Source organism: Electrona antarctica (assembly GCF_951216825.1).
Source record: "Electrona antarctica genome assembly, chromosome: 10".
Lineage (NCBI taxonomy): Eukaryota > Metazoa > Chordata > Actinopteri > Myctophiformes > Myctophidae > Electrona > Electrona antarctica.
Window position 1 is genome coordinate 21,741,484 of NC_136791.1, and position 21,147 is coordinate 21,762,630.

General features: G+C 46.1%; 1 protein-coding gene across 1 annotated transcript in view; it reads right to left on the minus strand.

Annotated features, from left to right (window-relative positions):
- Window positions 1-20,894, minus strand: part of marchf8 (membrane-associated ring finger (C3HC4) 8) — a 149,726-nt gene extending 128,832 nt beyond the window's left edge. Inside the window, exon 1 of the mRNA XM_079511749.1 lies at window positions 20,461-20,894. The gene's annotated coding sequence lies outside the window, so the exon portion shown is untranslated. The remainder of the gene's footprint in view (window positions 1-20,460) is intronic.
- Between the last annotated feature and the right edge of the window lie 253 nt (window positions 20,895-21,147).

Sequence of the window (21,147 nt, forward strand, 5' to 3'; positions counted from 1 at the left end):
TGCGACAGTGGCAATGAAAACTCCCCCATACTGGAAGAAATGTCAGGCAGACACAGGCTCTAGGGTGGGCCATCTGCCTCTACCGTGTCGGTGGGGCAGGGGGTTACAGAGAGAGAGATGGGGAGAGATACAAGCAAATATTTAGCCTATGGATATAACTATGTTAACAGGTTCCACACGTCCTAAGGAATCCAAGAGACGGGTTGTAATGACGTGTGTAAACGTCCTAGCGCATCTTCAATGATATCAGGCGAGAGAATAATATTCTGAATTTGTTCCTTTTTTTATTAAGGCCACCGTACGCTTTGCTCTTCGTTCATATTAGCGTCCCGTTCACTTCCCTGTTCGTCTTTGCTAATCTAGGGCGCTCTCCGTGGTTTTGATCTGATGGATATACTAAGCGCTTAATTTCTTTTTTTTTGTTATAAGCGCTTCATTTCTGACTTCTCATCCGCCTCTCGGGGGGTGGGGGGGGGGGGGGGGTTCAGAGTAAGAGCTCTTGATGATTGTGTTAAAAAGCAATCCCAGCATATACCAAACCCTCAACATTTTTCTAAAAACTATGAAGTGGTAAAAAATGTAATGCATGTCCTGTCTTATACATCATGCACGTTACAGCCTGGGACAGACACACTTGTAGGAGGAAGACAGAGTCCGCAACACTGTTGGGAAAAACTCAGCTCTACTGGCTTATTGATTCAACGTTTCGATCACTGGGATCTTCTTCAATAAACCAGTGGAGCTGAGTTTTTCCTACCAGTGTTGCGGACTCAATTTCTTCCTCTTGTACTGCCATTCGTCCAGCACACGGGCCTGTGCATGCTCTATACCAGGGGTGCCCACACTTTTTTGACTTGAGGTCTACTTTTAAAATTGCCAGCTCAAGGTGATCTACCAACCAAAAGATAATTATCCCTTTGCTTAAAATACTCAAAATATGTACCTATATGGCGAATAAATAAATAACATTAAGGCATTAGGACTTTCAAAATCTAGGTTTCAAAATCAATTCTATTTATTTATCTTTTCAGTTTCCCCGCATTGCAAAGAAGAGACTTAATTTCTGACTTTTTCGGATTTTCTGACTTGATCTGGCCTGTTAACATTTTCATAGACCTGGTTGCTTGTTTCTCTCTCAGTCACGAAATGTGGCAACCGTCAAAGCTAGTCCTAGTTTGTTTTGGTTGTGATGCATGGATGATGGCATCATGATGCTACCGCACAGACCACACAGAGACTACCGTGGAGGCGCGGACCCCCACGCAGACTATCGCGGACCCCCACGCAGACTATCGCGGACCTCCGCGGGGGTCCGCGTCGACCTCCGCGGGGGTCCGCGTCGACCTCCGCGGGGGTCCGCGCCGACCTCCGCGGGGGTCCGCGCCGACCTCCGCGGGGGTCCGCGCCTCCGCGGTAGTCTGTGTGGGGGTCCGCGGATAATGGGGGTCCAGCATTAATAATCATCTTCCCACTCTCCATGGAAGTTATATGTTTTAGGCTTCTTTGCCGCGCGCATCTTGCTATATGAACAATGATGGATAGATATCCTTTTAATTTGTTTGTTTAACAACAGAACAGACCCGACGTTCTCCTTCAAAGCTACCGGCGCGCCGCCGCCTGCCCGAGGCGAGGATTGTTTTTCTTTTTTTCTTTTTTCATGGCAAGGCCAAGCGGTCTACCTGCGCAGCGCTTGCGATCGACTGGTCGACCGCGATCGACGTAATGGGCACCCCTGCTCTATACCTTTGACACACACACATCAAGGACTTTTTATGTTTTTTCATGAAGACCTCTACTTCATCATACAAGAGTGGTAGTGAAAATAGTCTGCTATTTTACAAGCTACAAGTTCAAAATTGTGAACTTGTAGATCGTCTATTTTCACTAGTATTTCCCATTCCCATACGTTTTAAAAGTAATAAAGTAACAATGATTTTTACTAATCATTAACGAACCAGGCGTTCTTCTTATGCACACATCAAGCTACGTTAGCATTCCAACATTCTAAAGGAGGAGGACCATAAAGGGAAGTGTCAAGATAAATGGCTCTCTGACAGGATAAACACTGCTGCTGCTAGCCTCAAGCCAACCTGGAACAAATATAGTTTAGTGAATGACAAATAGAGCCTGCCTGCGCGCACGCACGCGCGCACGCACGCACGCACGCACGCGCACGCGCACACGCACACGCACACGCACACGCACACGCACACGCACACGCACACGCACACACACACACACACACACACACACAGTTTACCAAGTAGGCTATTGAGGGTTCCACTGGTTACACGTGTCTGACAATACATGATTCCAACAGAAGAAGTGTACTGTAAATAAAATATCATACAGGAACCCCTTTTGGGGTTTTTACCTTTCAAGACGAGAACCCATTCCCGGGTTCTTGTTGCTGCGTATAGTATAGGCCTATAGCAACACCATTTCTGTGTCATTTTTGAGTTTTTCAGAAAACTTCGGTCATGATTTAGAAGGTACGTTTAGAATCAGCCTCAGGTCTAAATGGGTAAATTTGCACAGGTAAATAGTGCTGTCAAACAAGTCAATGAAGCCATCTATGAAATCTATGATTTTATTTTCATACAATATCTAGTGGGGGGGGGGGGGGGGGTTCTGCTTAATCTCTCTCTCAGCTTGGGTGGGCCATTGGCCTGAAAACCGCTGAAGACCCCTGACTGTGCAGCCTTAGACGATTTGAGTAAACGATAACGGTCCAGCCTGGCTGCTTCCTCCAGCTGTGGCACAATGAATCGCATTAAACAGTGAATGCAATGATGCTGAGTCAGCGAGACAACAGATCTTCGGAGGTACAATCATTACCCTTATGTGCAACAACTCCCAAAACAAATTACATAACACACATAACACGGCGCGGCTGGCCTGCCCTGGCAGCCCTGGCTGTTGCCACATTCCGCGGGAGGAACGAGCAAACAGGTCTATGAAAACACACCTGAAATAGACGACTATAGGGCAGGTCAAACTTTATTGTCTAATCATTGTTGTCTTTATAGAGCTGAAAGGTTTTCGTGTCAAGGACCCACAGATCAATATACTGTATATTATTGGGCCGTGGACTCCCATCTGAAAACTTGTTTTGCGTGAGTGACCCCACACAAAGCAGTGTTGATTTTGTCGACTAAAACTAAACGAAAAATGTTCGTCGACTACCACTGATGAAAACTAAATAGAAACTAAATGAAAACTAAGCTATGATGACTAAAAATAAGACTAAATATATGGACAATTTCGTCAATAAAAAAAACTAGAATAAAATGTTAGGAAGGGACTAGTGGACAAGCGATCCAGTACAAGTCATTTTACACTTGGTTGCATGCTGAAAATAGCCGATCTACAAGCTCACAACGCGTCGCAGCACGACACGTTGTGAGCTTGTAGATTGGCTATTTTCAGCAAGGGTTTTTACCCCTGCTGTCATTACGACGGCATCGAGGCCCGCCAAAATCTCATGACATTTGACCAAAAAAATGTGCTGCCAAAAACAACACTGCATACAAGACATGCGTTTTAAAATGTTTCAAAAACATTCCAGATTTAAAGATGTTTTTTAAACTGATTGATTGAAACTGAAGCAAGCCCAAATAGGCAACTAACTACACCTTAGAAACAAGCTAACCTAAACCCTCTAATTCAGAAATGTACATGCGACTGTCCAGAAAATGAAACAAGCCCAAAGTGGCTTATAATAAGCAGACTTGGCAACGCTGCCCTGGCAGTCATGGTGGAATGTGGCGGTTCATGCAAGTTCAGAGCTAAGGGCAGCCAGGCTACACTCACTATCTTTACTAGGGTCAGAGCTAAAGGCAGCCAGGCTACACTCACTATCTTTACTAGGGTCAGAGCTAAAGGCAGCCAGGCTACACTCACTATCATTACTAGGGTCAGAGCTCAGGGCAGCCAGGCTACACTCACTATCTCTACTAGGGTCAGAGCTCAGGGCAGCCAGGCTACACTCACTATCTCTACTAGGGTCAGAGCTCAGGGCAGCCAGGCTACACTCACTATCTCTACTAGGGTCAGAGCTAAGGTCAGCCAGGCTACACTCACTATCATTACTAGGGTCAGAGCTCAGGGCAGCCAGGCTACACTCACTATCTCTACTAGGGTTATAGAGCTCAGGGCAGCCAGGCTACACTCACTATCTCTACTAGGGTCAGAGCTAAGGTCAGCCAGGCTACACTCACTATCTCTACTAGGGTTATAGAGCTCAGGGCAGCCAGGCTACACTCACTATCTCTACTAGGGTCAGAGCTAAGGTCAGCCAGGCTACACTCACTATCTCTACTAGATACTACTCTCTACTCTCCTGGAGGCCGGAGTGAGAGTCAGCCGGGCCAACACGCATCCACCGTTACATCCAGGACGCGGGAGGCGGCCATTGAAGGAGAGGAACTGCCACGCCGGCAATGAATGGACCCTGCTGAACCGCCTGTGAACTGGGGTCGGACGTTTCAAAACATCCATGACGAAGTGGGGCCTGACGGACGGAGCAGCGTGCGAGTGTGGGGAGCCGGTCAGCAGACCGCTGACCACATAATCACCACCTGTCCCCTGTATAAACCACCCTCGGAGGCCGGCGTGGCTGCACGCTACTGAGCACGCTACTGAGCTGGACATCTGATGATGACACACGAAAGAAAGAAGAAAGATCTCTGCTAGGTTCAGAGCTCATGCAGGGCATCCAGGCTAAACTGCACCTTTCTACTAGGGTTGGCACGATCATCACATTTTACTCAACCATTAATGACCATACGAAAACATTGGAACATAATAAATTACAAAATACATTTCTGTTTGCTTTTATTCCCACACCACACAGTCCAATCTGCTCAGTTCAAAGCTTGTCGGATGCATGACTTTGAGGATATGTTTTTTGGGGGGCCTCTAGCAACTCCTGGGGGCCTAGTTCGCGTATACGGCGGGCCGGTACTGTGGTCGCTTGAAACTACATGCAACTACTCCAAACCGTTTGGTAGCAAGTAGTTGCATGGCGAATCATTGGTGTGGTATGGGCTTATGATTTGAAAACCAAAGTTGCACAGGGCACATATGACAAATTACTTAAAGAATCATTATTGATTTCATACTTAACTTGCAGAAATCTACAAGCTCACATTGTGAGCCTGTAGATCTGCCAAGTAAGTAGCCTTGCCGAGCCATGAGTCCCATAGGGCAGGAGCCTATCTCCTGTTTCTGTAGCGTGAGGCAGCTCGATGTACAAGTAAACCCCCTGGACATGACGCTATATGTCGCAGGGACTTACCCCCAATCCAACCCTTGATGCTGAGTGCCAAGCAGGGAGACACTGGGTCCCATTTTTTAGAGTCTTTGGTATGACCTGGCCGGGGATCGAACCCTGACCTTCCAGTCTCAGGGCGGACACTCTAACCACAAGGCCACTGAGCTGGTAGATCTGCTTGTAGAACACACTATTTTTCCTGAAAAATACACATGACGGGAGTTGTAAGAAAAAAATATTTCACCCGCTGTCTCACACCTGCAAATCTGTGTGGTGATAATGAAGCTGATATTGAATGTTTAGGCAACATAGCTTTTCAGCACTTATGTGTGTTATTTTCAAACCAATGAATTACAGTACAAAATTAAAGCCTTACAAGATTCAGGTCTAAATGAGATAAAGTGAGTTATAATCGACACTGCAGCAACAATGAGGAAATAGCTTTATAGTAACAATGAGGAAGTGAATAAACAGACTTAGGCCCCATTTACACTGGCAGCCAAATCCAGCTTGAATCAGATCTGAGCCACATCCAGACTGGAATCTGATTTGTTTAAATGAGTCATGTGACATGTTGGACTCATTTAAACCAATCGGATTTCAATCTCGATGTGGCACAGATCTGATTCAGGCTAGATTTGTCTGCCAGTGTAAATGGGGCCTAAGTAGGCAGCAGTGATTTTTGACCCCTCTATCACACGGAACTATGTTTTTTGTGTCCATATCACTACACCCCAAAAAATAGTTCCATGTGATAGAGGGGTCAAAGTTGAACGAAAGTTAGAAATTGGTCAACAACACAAATTACGTTAGTTTTGTGAATTAATTTACTTTTAATGCGTGACTTTAATGCGTGACTTAATATTTCACCAAAACCAGAGCAGAACTCCCATCACGGGACACGGGCAATCAAAGTTTTTTGAAAGGGTTTTGAAATAATAATTGAAAACAAAATGAGGAAAGACCCATAAAAATGGGTCTGTGACCCACAAATGGGTCCCGACTCAGTGTTTGGGAAGCACTGCTCTATAGGGCACCCCCCTGAGCTCTTGGGCCCTGCCTGGACACACACACACACACACTGTGGTACAGCTCGCAGTTGCAGTAGGGCTTTAAGCAACTAGTCGATTATTCAACTAGTCGACTAGTAAATCCACTAGTTGACCTCGTTGGTACTAGTTGATTTTTTTCTTTCCTTTCGTTTTTGTAGGCCTCAAGATCAGCTAGAATGCTAGATTATAGTCACCAATGTACACAGTTTAAATGTACAAAATAATATTAAAAAAAAAAAACATTTTTTAAACTTAAAAAAAAAAAATACAATAGGTAGTTAAACAACTACTTTACTAGTCGACTAGTAAACTAGGCAACTAGTCAACTAGTCAAGTAGTAAAAACTAAAAACCACTAGAAGTGAAAGCCCTAGCATACAGCAATGGTTCTCAAACCTTTCTAATTATTTCAAGGACCCCTAACCCTAACCTATAGTTTGGTACAAGGTATCGGGCCGATTTGACATTGAGAACCACTGCATTATGCAACAGCCTGGTCAGACCGATGTGTCCACAGAGAGCCCAGCTGAAACACCTTAATGATGATGAGCATGGCAGCTTCCCACTACATTCCAATAGCAGCCAACTGTACTGCAGCACAGGACGTGTGCTGCTGAATCACAACAGCTATAGCTGCACATATCCAATCACATGAGACATGTTTTACTGGCTAAAAATCATTTGGCATTCTGCTCGCCTAACGAGTTTAGAGTCAATTAAGGCCTGCGTTTACTGCCAGGTCATCAGATGCTGCCGATTGGTCCCCTGGCCCTGATTGGTTCCCCTGGCCTGCATGGCACTGTGCCTGTAGACTCCAAGGCAGCTCAACGAATCAGCAAGACTCAGTCAGTGGTGTTTAAAAACTCTGTCCCTCATTTCAGTACTGTCCACCACTACCATTTACGGGATCTGTGTTCCCTATAATGTTTTATCCCACGATTTTGTAACCCATTTTTTTCACCCAGTGTCAATTATCTAATGTAATCCTGGGCGCTACACTCTCTCTGCCAACCTGGGGAGAGCAGTGGACTGACCTCATGCTTCCTTCAATACATGAGGAGTCCAAGCCGCTTCTTTTCACCTGACAGGGGGGAGTTTCCCCGGCCGGACGTAGCGCGTGGAAGGAACACGTTATTTCCGACCAGTTCTTTTCCCCTCCATCAGGCGCCCCGGCTGGCCAGGGGGAGGTAGTTTAGAGACCAGGATTACTGCATGTTTTCTGTGAGGGTATACCTACCCTAGGGGACAGGGGGAGAACATGCAAACTCCACAAAGAAAGGCCAACCCCACCTAGGGTATGGGGCTATGGGCACTGATGACGCCCCCAGCGGGAATCGAATGCAGGGATCTGGGTTCCCCATGTATGTAACATAGGGGTGAGCCCACCATATAGCTCTGTTGTTTGAGAATTCATGGCATTTACTCTGTTGTTCTCATGCGGTGTTAAGTCACTCTGGAAGAGTGTCTGATGAACAACAGAATCGCGAATAGTACATTGTTATCTTGCTGAGCTACTTAGCCAGGCCCCTTCTAAGCTTGAACAAAGTCAACAGACATGTCCTTTAGCTTTGCTAGTCTACTCAACGTTCCTCCCCTGACTGAATGAAATGCCCCTGTGTCTGTATCAGCCTGTGCACAATGATCTCACACTCACTCACTCTCTCACACACACACACACACACACACACACACACACACACACACACACACACACACACACACACACACACACACACACACACACACACACACACACACACACACACACACACACACACACACACACACACACACACACACACACACACACACACACACACACACACTTGTAGTTGCGAGTCAAACAGAAGCTCAGCCTTCTTCTACCACATGTTGATCACTGTGACTTTATGAGCTCAAACGTCATGTACGGCTCAAAGAAAAAGAAAGAAAGAAAGAAAAAACGTTTCTGTAGACATGACCCATTAAAATAGCCGGCGGTCGCATGCCTAATCAACAGAGATGTCTTTGTACATTCCTGATAATGTCACATAGGGACACATGTTAACTACCATTTCTGCTCTATCATAACCCCTCATCTGACTTTCCAGACAGCTCGAGTTGTACTAAAGGTCATCGTGAAAGTTGAGTTAATCATCAGCATGTCTAAACCAGCAGGAGATCTATCCGATTTATCAAACTACAATTGGTACCGAGATGTTCCTTGGGCTGATAAAACTGTAATCGTCTTTCTTTCTAAACCGCCGTCGGTTAGATTAAAGCATGTTCCTTATGCCTGACTTCTAAATTGACTGCATTTATAATATATAGGGCACCTTTGTCTGTCTGAAGCACTTTACAAATGTATTTCACTTTCAACCATTCACACACCGACGGCAGAGAAACCATGCAAGGCACCAACCTGCTCATCGGGGGCAGTTAGGAGTTGTGTAGCCTGGCCCAGCCTGTATGGTTTCTGGTCTAAATGGTAAATGGTAAATGGTGCATTTATATAGCGCCTTTATCCAAGGCGCTTTACATAGATTGTGCATTACATTCACCCATTCACACACACATTCATACACCGATTGCGGCGGAAGCCATGCAAGGTACCAACCAGCACATCGGGAGCAATTTGGGGTTCAGTGTCTTGCCCAAGGACACTTCGACATGTAGACAGGAGGAGCCGGGATTCGAACCGCCGACCCATGGATCATTGGACGACCTGCTCTACCTCTTGAGCCAGAGGGGCGAGTGGCCCAGCCTGTGTGGTTTCTGGTCTAGAGGGGCGAGTGGCCCAGCCTGTGTGGTTTCTGGTCTAGAGGGGCGAGTGGCCCAGCCTGTGTGGTTTCTGGTCTAGAGGGGCGAGTGGCCCAGCCTGTGTGGTTTCTGGTCTAGAGGGGCGAGTGGCCCAGCCTGTGTGGTTTCTGGTCTAGAGGGGCGAGTGGCCCAGCCTGTGTGGTTTCTGGTCTAGAGGGGCGAGTGGCCCAGCCTGTGTGGTTTCTGGTCTAGAGGGGCGAGTGGCCCAGCCTGTGTGGTTTCTGGTCTAGAGGGGCGAGTGGCCCAGCCTGTGTGGTTTCTTGTCTAGAGGGGCGAGTGGCCCAGCCTGTATAGTTTCTTGTCTAGAGGGGCGAGTGGCCCAGCCTGTATGGTTTCTTGTCTAGAGGGGCGAGTGGCCCAGCCTGTATGGTTTCTTGTCTAGAGGGGCGAGTGGCCCAGCCTGTATGGTTTCTTGTCTAGGGGGGCGGGTGCCGGTCGAAAGACCTTGCCTATTGGGTGCTGCTGCAATGACACCTGATTCCCACTTCCCATACAAGTCTCAATCAATAGCTGCAGATCCTATCATCCTACTCTAGAACAATGGTTCTCATAGTGGGGGCAGTTAATAGAGCAGGAGCATCACAAACATTTCAACCAATGTATCCACTTTTTACATAATTAAGATGTGTTTAAACACAAATCTTCTCTTCGGGGCGGTCCCAGCTGGCACAAAATATCTTCAGATGCGGGTCTGTGCTGTGGCCAAATATACTGTAAATAAATATACAATATAAATCTGGGGGTCCTTGAGATGAAAAGGTTTGAGAACCATGTGAACTCAGTTGCTCAGTATGTGTGCAGGCCAGGGCCACCCACACCCACCCATGGGTGCTGCTGGCTGGGCCACCCACACATGGGTGCTGCTGGCTGGGCCACCCACACCCACCCATGGGTGCTGCTGGCTGGGCCACCCACACCCACCCATGGGTGCTGCTGGCTGGGCCACCCACACATGGGTGCTGCTGGCTGGGCCACCCACACCCACCCATGGGTGCTGCTGGCTGGGCCACCCACACATGGGTGCTGCTGGCTGGGCCACCGACACCCACCCATGGGTGCTGCTGGCTGGGCCACCCACACCCACCCATGGGTGCTGCTGGCTGGGCCACCCACACATGGGTGCTGCTGGCTGGGCCACCCACACATGGGTGCTGCTGGCTGGGCCACCCACACCCACCCATGGGTGCTGCTGGCTGGGCCACCCACACATGGGTGCTGCTGGCTGGGCCACCGACACCCACCCATGGGTGCTGCTGGCTGGGCCACCCACACCCACCCATGGGTGCTGCTGGCTGGGCCACCCACACATGGGTGCTGCTGGCTGGGCCACCCACACCCACCCATGGGTGCTGCTGGCTGGGCCACCCACACCCATCACAGACTTGTTCTTCGGGAAGAAGCTCTGAAAAATGTACAGCGTCACAAAACTGCCACCAGTAACAGCAACGGGAGCGTCATTTCGCTATGATGTGTTGCACAATGGTTTCTGGGAAATGAGAAATGGTTCTGTTTTTGTCAAGCCAAGCCACAGTACATTTTAAAGAACCACTTCACCACTTTTCATATCTCTTCATATAATCGGTCCTCACTAATGTTCATGATAAAATGCCACCATTTCTTTCCTACTCAGTCTGTCTCTCATAGGAGGGCTGTGGGCAGTTCAGAAACCCCTCCACCAGTGACATCATCATTAGGCAGATTTTTTTTAAACAAGATAAAAAAAAAATATATATATATTTAGATTTGTATTATCGTGAGAACGATGGCTTCCATTTTCGCATTGCAACTTTACAGGAATAGAAAGCCTGCAGTTTCTATTAGCTTGGATTCCTCACAATATTAATTAATCCCGCAGTCAAACTGTTAATGCATCAAAATTCTAATGTCTAAAATATAAATGTCAAATAACGTCTTGACGGTATTGCTTACAGTTTACAATGTGAAGGGTTTGTGCCGTAATTTGTTAAAAGTCATGACTTTTTAATTAAGCTGCTCCACACCACTTCCAGCGGTTCCCAGACTTTTTCAGATCAAAAACCTGGCAGTCAAACTTGAAAAAATAATTTCATAATTGTTTGTAAAAAACATTTAAAAAGCTATGCAATACCCATAAAAACTTCTGATATATGTATATGTATTTTCTGTACATTAATTACAAAACAAGGGTTGTTATTAGCTACATGTTGTACAACTGTAATTTTACACGCAGAGCCTACATCAGCACAATCTATAAGTTAATTAATGGGGTCTTCTATTTTCATCAAGTCTTTCAGCATAATAACAGGCTGTGTGTGAACAGACAGACGCCCGTGGGAACAGTCCTTCCACTGCCATACTTTCTAATTATCTCGCCTGTCTTTCTTTTTTTAATAGCCTAAAGCTTTCATAGGGCAGAATATAATAAAGATTAGCTGTCATCGTTAGTTGAAAGGCTGCACCAGCCACCTCTATCCATCTCACTGCATGTGTCTCTAAAACCTTGCTTCCCTCACTTTCCTTGCGTCTAGAGTCCCTCACAAAACGAGCATCTGCTATTTCTGAAATCATTTCTTCTGGGGGTCCCTGGCACAAAACATTTCCAGATGGGGTTCCGTGGCCAAATGCATATTAATTTAGGGGTCTTGGGCTTGGAAGATTAAGCAGATCTATGCGAGTCGTACGTCATCACGAGAACTGGCCAGTCTCACGATATACTGTGGCTCAGGAGGTAGAGCAGGTCGTCCAATGATCCATGGGTCGGCGGTTCGAATCCCGGCTCCTCCTGTCTACATGTCGAAGTGTCCTTGGGAAAGACACTGGACCCCAAATTGCTCCCGATGTGCTGGTTGGTACCTTGCATGGCTTCCGCCGCAATCGGTGTATGAATGGGTGAATGTAATGCACAATCAATGTAAAGCGCCTTGGATAAAGGCGCTATATAAATGCACCATTTACCATTTACCATTTACAACAGCCCATACTTGCTGCACATTCAGAAATGTACCGTATGTAACATTATACATGGTGCACATAGAAAAAACAAGATGGCAGGCAGGGAACAATGTGGGCCATGTCCTCTATTATATTCCTGAACAGAGCAGCATAAGGACAACATGGGACACACCCAGTGAATAAAGATCAATCCTAGACAGTGACCCTGAGGTGTCTCTACACCTGAATCTGTGCCTGTCTGTCACAAGTATTACAGTCTCCCAATCATAACTATTTGAGATAATCGCCATAATGTTGAAAACGTGTCCATACATTTTCAAAGCTAATGTGCTATTTCCACTTTATTAAGTTATAAATAAATATATTTATTTGTATTATTTAGGTCATTTGTCATATCTGCCCTGTGCAACTTCAAAGCCTAAAAGACAAACAGAAATGGGATGTGTATGCATATGAAGTAAAAAAAAAAGTGACAATTAATCGGCATGTAAAATGTCAATGAGACAAACCAACCTGAATCTAAAGCTTAAAGGAGTAGTTCGCCCCCAAAGGAATAACTTTGTTATTTTCTATCAATTAGTCCATGAATTCAGCAGCGGTGTGAAATCAGCCCTCAACGCCTTCTGACATACATATATATACTATAGGGGCAAGGCTCCCCTCACTTTGAGTGGCACCGAACACGGAAGCCACGCGTGTCTTTCTGACAGAATTAACATCTGATTAATGCATTTCTGATAGAAATACAATGTATTTCTGAACCCTAAAAAAAACCTCACTTGGCTCCAGTCCCCATATGCATGTCAGACGTCGTTGAGAGCTGATTGGACCCTTTTGCAGGAATCCAAGGCTTCATGGGGTGTGTAATTGATCACTTGAGTGAGCAATTGAGTCAATTGCCACAATGCTCAGCTCTTCTCAGCAAGCAACGTACACTGTCAATACGACGGCATGAATTAATCAGGCGTAACGCCACATGATAAACGAGTAGCCAGCCAGCCAGCCAGCCAGCCAGCCAGCCAACCAGCCAGCCAGCCAACCAGCCAACCAGCCAACCAGCCAGACAACCAACCAACCAACCAGCCAGCCAACCAACCAACCAACCAGCCAGCCAGACAACCAACCAGCCAGCCAGACAACCAACCAACCAACCAGCCAACCAACCAGCCAGCCAGCCAGCCAGATGCAAACTCCTGGCTCGAGGACACCAGACAGAAAAAAGGACTTTGTGACAACAACCGGTAGCACTAATGACATCATCAACCAGTGACACCACCGATAGCACTAATGACATCATCAAACAGTGACACCACTAATGACATCATCAACCATAGACAGCGGGCGACAACATGCCGTCCATTTCAGCTGAGCCGGCATTTCTATGCACCTGATGTATGGTGTGTGTGTGTGTGTGTGTGTGCGCACGCACGCACGCACGCGCGCACGCACGCACACGTGCGTTGATGATTGCATAGTGAAGTTGTGATGTATGGCTTGAAGCAGGTGGACAGTTACCATACATCACTGCTCACGCTCGCTCGCGCACGCACACACACACCTTGTAAAAGGGAACAGGATAGGTATGCCGTGTGTGTGGACAGTCTTCATTGGCTAGTTCAGTAGTCCCATGTATTATACAGCGTGAAACACTACCGCACTAAGAGAGGACATTCTGAAAAATGGATTGATCGATCACTAAAATAAGCGTGCTCTGAAAAGATGCACAGCCCAAACAGATGCGTGTCGGCGCGCAGGCCTTCGTCAGTGAAATGATAGACATAGGTTTCTATGTCAGTGGTGCTCAAACATTTTCATGTCAAGGACCCCCAAAAATATATGTAATTGGCCACCAACCCCCGCCGCCAACCCCCATCCCGTTCCAGGGACCCCCCCAGAAGCAAAGAGATATTCTTTCGCTCTGAAAAAATATATATTCAAAGATTTGCGCCACGTTTTCACGATTTTACAGAAATAGCAGACCTACAAGCGCGGAGCATGTAGATCTCCCACAGCTAAAGTATAACATAATGCTTAAAACACCAAAAGGGGTTCCCGCCCAGAATGGGTTAAAGACTATTACAGAGTGCAGATTGTATACTCTACTTTCTACGTATTATCTGAATCGGCACCCAGTATAATCCTGAACTCTTCCATACCAGACTGTCGTTGAGTGAGTCGAGCGAGCCTTTCCCCTTGAAGTGAGCTCTGACAGCCTGCCACTGACAGCCCGGGCTCAGCTGTCACACCACCGGCCGCCATAGAGGACATAATATAACAGGAGCTGTCAGTCACACAGTATATCAGCTGGCCTGGGCTGGCAGCCTGGCATGCTGCTGCCTTTGACACCACACTTCTGAACACATTCCACCCCGACTGACCGACCGTCCATTAGACCGCTGAACGAGCCCTGAGCGCTGAGCCACCGCCTGACTGGCTCTCACCAGGCTGAGCTGAACACCCAGACTATACCGTCAGACCGGTGTATACGAACCCTGAACACCACTGTTTTTGAGTGGTGCAACCACTGTGTGGGTGGGTGGCTTGCTGGCTGGGTCTGAGCACGAAAACAGCATGGTTGTTTTTTACCACCTGTGCACAACCTAACACACACACACACACGCACATATTAACTGTATATATGATGATTTCGGGTGTGCCAGTAGTACAGTACAGTGACAGTACAGTACAATAGAGGGACCTCCACACGGTAACTCTGTCATTCCCCCATCCGCGAATCTTCCGAATTTCCCTATTTTTGAAACAGCACTTCACCCATTTTTCAACCTCATGTTCATATACCGAAATTGGTCTCATCTATTGCCGATACTAAAAAGGATTGAACCCACTTTCCTTAACTCATCCGTTGAATAATAGTGAAAATAGATCGGCTGTTGCAAAGTATAATCGTCAGCCATATCTGCCCTGTGCAATAATTGCTGACAAAGCCTCAGAGGCTTTGATTGATATGTTCCAATGTTCAATGCAAAAACACACTATCAAGCATTTTCTATTATTTTGTGAAAAGACGGGAGACAATACATTCTGAACAGAACCAGTATCTTTTACTACGGCCTTCAAATACAGTACTTTTCTAACAGACAGAAGGCAATTGACCATTTTACTTTTGGAAAATAATATGAAAGAAACTATTAACGTTATTGATAACGGGTACTCAATAAGCTTGTTATTGGATTTTCTCGGGTATCGGTTATCGAGCTCCTTCCCTACACTTGAATAGTTAATTATTTGTACAACAATTAATCACCAACAAAAATGTCATGACTGTGACAGCCTTAGGCTGTGATGAAAAGAGGGAACCAAGATAGTGAGAGACCGAAAATCTGACCGAAAAAAAACCCCCAGGAGATTCATAGAGGGGTGCTGACCCAAACACTGTGGAAACTGCTCTCACCACATCCGTTAATCGTCATTAAATCTTAACCCCAGCTCAGCTATTGAGAAGAGCAATCTTTGAATGTTCACATTTGTTACTGCCTCAGTTTAAACCCGTCTACGTGAGCCCCCCAAAGTTAAAGAGTAAATTAATTTTAGTTGGTCAGTTGCTTTTTCTCTGCTACAAAAGGCTAATCTTGTTCAGCCATTCATATAGGATTATCAATTAATTACAGTGTCTAAATTCTACTTGACACTCATTGTCACACATCATGGAGACCCTTAACGCCTTCATATATGGTCACGCCTTGTGACATCACGCCTCGTGACACGTCACGCCACCATGGCCATCTCCATATATGAAGATCACGACACTGACCTCATCTAACCATACATGGAGAAGACTGGATCATCACATAGATCTGCATAAATGGAGCCAGCCGCAGCTCTTGTTGATCTGACCTCATCAAACCCTGTACACTCAAGACACGCTCCATATACAGTATGGCCAGTACAGAATTCATTCCATATGTTGATCTGACCCCCCCCCCCCCCCCCATGCCAAAGGGCCAGCGCTCGCCCAGCAGTCTGCCCGTCTGCCGTCACCCAGGCGTGCACCCCGACCTCGCTGCTTCTCGCCCTCAGTGGCGCCTTACTAGTGACTTTTACTGGGGGTGGCAGTGGCTCAGGAGGTAGGTAGAGTGGTTCAATCCCAGGCTCCCCCATAGAGTTAGTGTTAAAGTGTCCTTGAGCAAGACCCTGGAAGGCTGGAACCCCCAACTGCTCCCGATGAGCAGGTTGGTGCCTTGCATGGTTTCCTCCGCCATGGGGAAGAAGAGGACAGCCTCTAAACGGGGATGACCTCCCTACAAGTATAGTAAGTGTATGGAAGACCATCGTGTGAAACTGTTGTCGCCACACAATCATTCAGCTGGCAAGTGGCAATCATCTGGAGCGTTGATGGCCAGGGTCTGTCAGTGTTCCAGATCACCTTCTATGGAGACCACCTTCAGAAGCCATGCTCTGCCATATGAGGACGGCAATGGAAACAAGCTGTACGCTTTTGTTTTGCGTTGTCCTTTTGATTATGGTGGGTCAGATGCACAGTACGTGACATAATGTTTTATTTCATAATCAATACAGATATATCAATCAAACCTAGAACCAGAGACGAGGGCGTGGCTACGCCACACTGAGCTGGCCATCCGACGAGCAATCTCACAACAGCTCAGTCATTATAGAGCACGTTTGCCTTTTGACAACAATGTCCTGGGTTCGATCCCGGGCACTGCCAAGTCAGCGCATGAGTAGCACGACTCGAGCAACCAAATCGAGCCAGAAAATAGCAGCCAGGAGAATGAGACTAGCAGGACACTGCCAAAGACACCAAGAGCTGCCAGCCAGCAAACTGGTGCTGTGGGAACCAACACACGGGCACCGGTCACGAGGACGTCCCACGCTAACATATGTGGATGTACTCAAGAACGACGCAGGAGCGCAAAGCACCAACGAGCTGGCCAGATGTATGGAGAACCGGGATGACTGGAAGCAACGATGGAGGGCTCGTCTGAGGACGACCTAGAGAGAGTACTGGGAGCTGATGGTAGGTGTGGTGTGGCATTCCACATCAGTAATCCATCTCCCATGGGGTCTAGCACAATGAAAAGGAGATAGACCACCAACTACACCAACAGTTATATGATAATTCACTCGACTCCAAAATCTATACACAAGGGAAAAAATAAAACAAACAAAAAGATATGCTTAAATGCCAAGTGCTGAGGAACAAGATTCAGGCTTTGACTGGCTGCCAACTGAATCAATACCAAACCATGTTATTGCTCAAAACCACAAGTGTTTCAGAAACTTCAACGTGGCGTGCTATATGGTGTACCATGTGAGATTATTAAATTACAGAGCATTTTCAGAATATTTAGCATTGTGTTATCCGCGTGTTTATGCATGTACACTAAAGCAGATAGAGTGAGGAACAATGTGTAGGCTTATCTCAACAAGTCTCCAGGATTTCACAACAATAGCAAAGCGGAGGGTAACCCGAGGGTACAGTGATGTAACACACACACACACACCCCCCCCCCCCCCCTCCCCAATGACACACGTGTGCTAAATACAGAACAGAATAATAGTGAATTGCATGCGAGTGCGAGAAGCCAATTATGTTATTCCTTTATTTATTGTTTTCTTTCATCTTTGGCCCACGATTTTCCCGCGATATCCCAAGCCATATTGTACCCGCAAGGAAAAGAGATAACCTGTTTTCACTGCTTTTGTGTGACACTCAGAGATACAAGGTTTCTGGCCAACAGCGACGAAAATAACTAAGTGGGCGAATGTAAATAGATAATTACAACACATAATGAATGAACAACAGCAGGGACAGTCGGGTAAGCTCAGATAATGACAGTGCTTCACAGTAGAGCAGCCTTTAAGAGCACTTAAAGACAATACTTGGTGATGGTGGGGTGGAGCAGGTGAAAACTACCTGTGTCCACCACCACCGCAACCCGGAAAACGTTTCCGGACCGGAACCAGTGTTATTTTGTATCACACTGTCAGAAGCAAGGTCGCGAATACAAGCGGCCAAAATTAGTTTTCTTCGATGGGTGGCTGGCATCTCTCTTAGAGATTGGGTGAGAAGTTCAGTCACACGAGAGAGACTCGGAGTAGAGTCGCTGCTTCTTCGCCTGGAAAGGAGCCAGCTTAGGTGGTTCGGGCATCTGGTTAGGATACCTCTCGGGCGTCTCCATAGGGCGGTCCTTGAGGCACGTCCCACTGGGAGGAGACCCCGGGGCAGACCAAGGCGCAGTTGGAGGAAACAGTTGGAACGTCTCGGGCATAGATATTATAAAAAATAGATGCCTCACTGGCCGTTGCAGTTCATTGGAACAAATCTTTATAACAGTCGTGACAATATACATTACAATACAAAACAAGACAAACAAACAAACACAAACAACAAAGTTATTAACAATACAACATCAGAGCCAGGGGGGATTAGATTACTAACAGAAAACATTAAAGAGTGAACACAAAGCAACAGTTCTCCGCAGCTTTCTTATTTAGAAGTGCTGAAGGCATTTGCTGAAGGTGACAGCGTCGCTGCCCAAATGACGTCACTCATGCAACTCCTCCATGTCTCTCGCTGTCACTCAAGTGACTACTGGCCAATCACAGCGCGTCTTTTCCGGGACTTATGTTACGCACGCGGAAGCTTGACAAGCTTCCGCTAATGCTTTGCAAGGAATGTCGGGAAAATTGTGCCTTCAATGGTGACACGCGCCTCAGAGCCGGAAAGGGCGTCTACGTATATATGTCTATGGTCTCGGGATCCCCCAGGAGGAAGTCACTAATGTTGTTCTGGAGAGGGAAGTCTGGAGCACTCTGGTGGAGCTGTTGCCCCCTGTGACCCGACTACTGATAAGCGGTTGAAGATGGATGGATGGATGGACGTCTGCTATATAAAATTAGGGATGCACTGATATATCGGCCACATATCGGTATCCACATAGTTGGGAAACCTTTCACATCATTTTATTTGCCCAATTGTCACATCTCTGCTGAAAACATTTTTTATTTCATTTAAATAAAAAAAACTGAAAAGAAACCAGTATAAAGCCTGGAGGGACTCCAGACACACCATATTATGGGTTTAAAACAAGGCTACTGATGTAAGGTGTGTGTGTGTGTGTGTGTGTGTGTGTGTGTGTGTGTGTGTGTGTGTGGCTGCCTGTTATGAGGGTGTCAGCCCAGCCAGGGTTATTACAGTTCATATGCATGTGATGTGAACCAAGCAACCAACCGCTCACACATTCTATTCTGGAAGAAACAGTGACAAGCTCCATAATAAGTGGGTCACAAAACACCCATATATAGGCATATAGGCACGCACCTATATATGTGTGTGTGTGTGTGTGTGTGTGTGTGTGTGTGTGTGTGTGTGTGTGTGTGTGTCACACACTTGGTCCGTGTGTGTGTCTATCATGTAGTGTATACAGGGGTGATAACCCCCTCACACATCTAAAACCACCCATATCGACCCCCATAGGACTAGAATAGATAAAACACATATCAACCCCCCCGTACAGCATCAATAATTCGGTCAATAAAGGAGAGATGACACAGCCTTCCTTCCTTCCTTGTATCACACAACCTGTTCGGTTTCAGTGTATGGAAGGAATGGCTGAGAGACCATATATATATATATATATATATATATATATATATATAGCCGTCTTAAAATGTTTAAAGTGAGAACAAACAGGCTTAAAACCATCATGTTCTCTTAAAATAAAATAGCCCCAACTAAAAATCACACAAACACGACATAATAAAATATAACGTTGCTCTAAATTGAAACCAATTGCAACCATAACCAACTCTGGACTCAGTCTTCCGTATTCATTCACTCATTCGAAAAACGTATCTAGGCTACACATAATTATTCCATGCTGCATTATTAAGATGCATTTCAAGGCTTGTTTTGTTGACAAAACCGCGACACATTTTGTTTGGGGGTTTGCAAACCGACGATAGGCTATAGCCTATAATAATAACCATAACAACAACATGTTGTATATTATATTCATAATTTAATAACCAGCAAGCCAAACCGACTGAGACCACTTCACAACGCCACTCTGTCTGACTGTGCAACAAAATAAATCAATAATATCAACAATGGGACATTAAAGCATGCAGACATGAAGACACATAACACACAGTAATATCACAGCTGCTGCAGCGACCACTGCTTTTTGCCGTTTGCATAAAAAAAATAATATCATGTACACATCTAGCAGTACAGTATAAACCTATAATGTATCTAGTTAAGAGAAAATAGCAGACCTACAAGCTCACAACGCGTCGCGACGCGACGCGTTGTGAGCTTGTAGGTCTGCTATTTTCGGGAGGCGAGCGTCAAGCTTTGCTTTAGTAGTATATAATAGTAACTAGCATAGGCTACATACGTATTTATTCTCTATATACCAACCTTTACAGAAGCTCTGTGCCGCTGGCTGCTGTCCTCCAAGATGGGAATAATCACTCAGTTATAAAAGAACCCAGGAATTAAATAAATCCCACAGAAAATGTAAAAAAAAAATATATATATAGGCTAAAATCACAAAAAAATATTATTCCACAAACACACGCGGCGTCTCCTCCAGAATGTAAGCGCCTTCGTTCGTTCGGTTCCGACGCGGCTCTGCTCTCTGGCTACAATGATGCAGATATCTGAGACATTCTATCTAAATTATCTCATGTACCGATGCTATATATGACCAACATGTAGACATTTTCTTCCATACCGACTTTATGTTTATGTGCATGAAAGCAGAACAAAAATAAATAAATCCCTTCGCCGTTGCTGTATTTTTTTTAACCATAAACGAGGCGATGATGACTGTGTTTGTGTCTCTGCGTGTGTGTGTGTGTGCATCTGTGATCAGCAGGCAGCTGTGTGTTTCTGTGCAGCGTGTGTGTGTGTGTGGGGGGGGGGGGGGGGGGGGGGGGCGGGGTGCGTGCGTGCGTGTGCGTGCGTGCGTGTGTGTACAGTAGCCTGCTCTATGCGTCACACACACACACACACACACACACACACACACACACACACACACACACACACACACACACAGCCGTGTTAAAATGGAGTTTTAAAAAAAATGGAACAGAAATAATG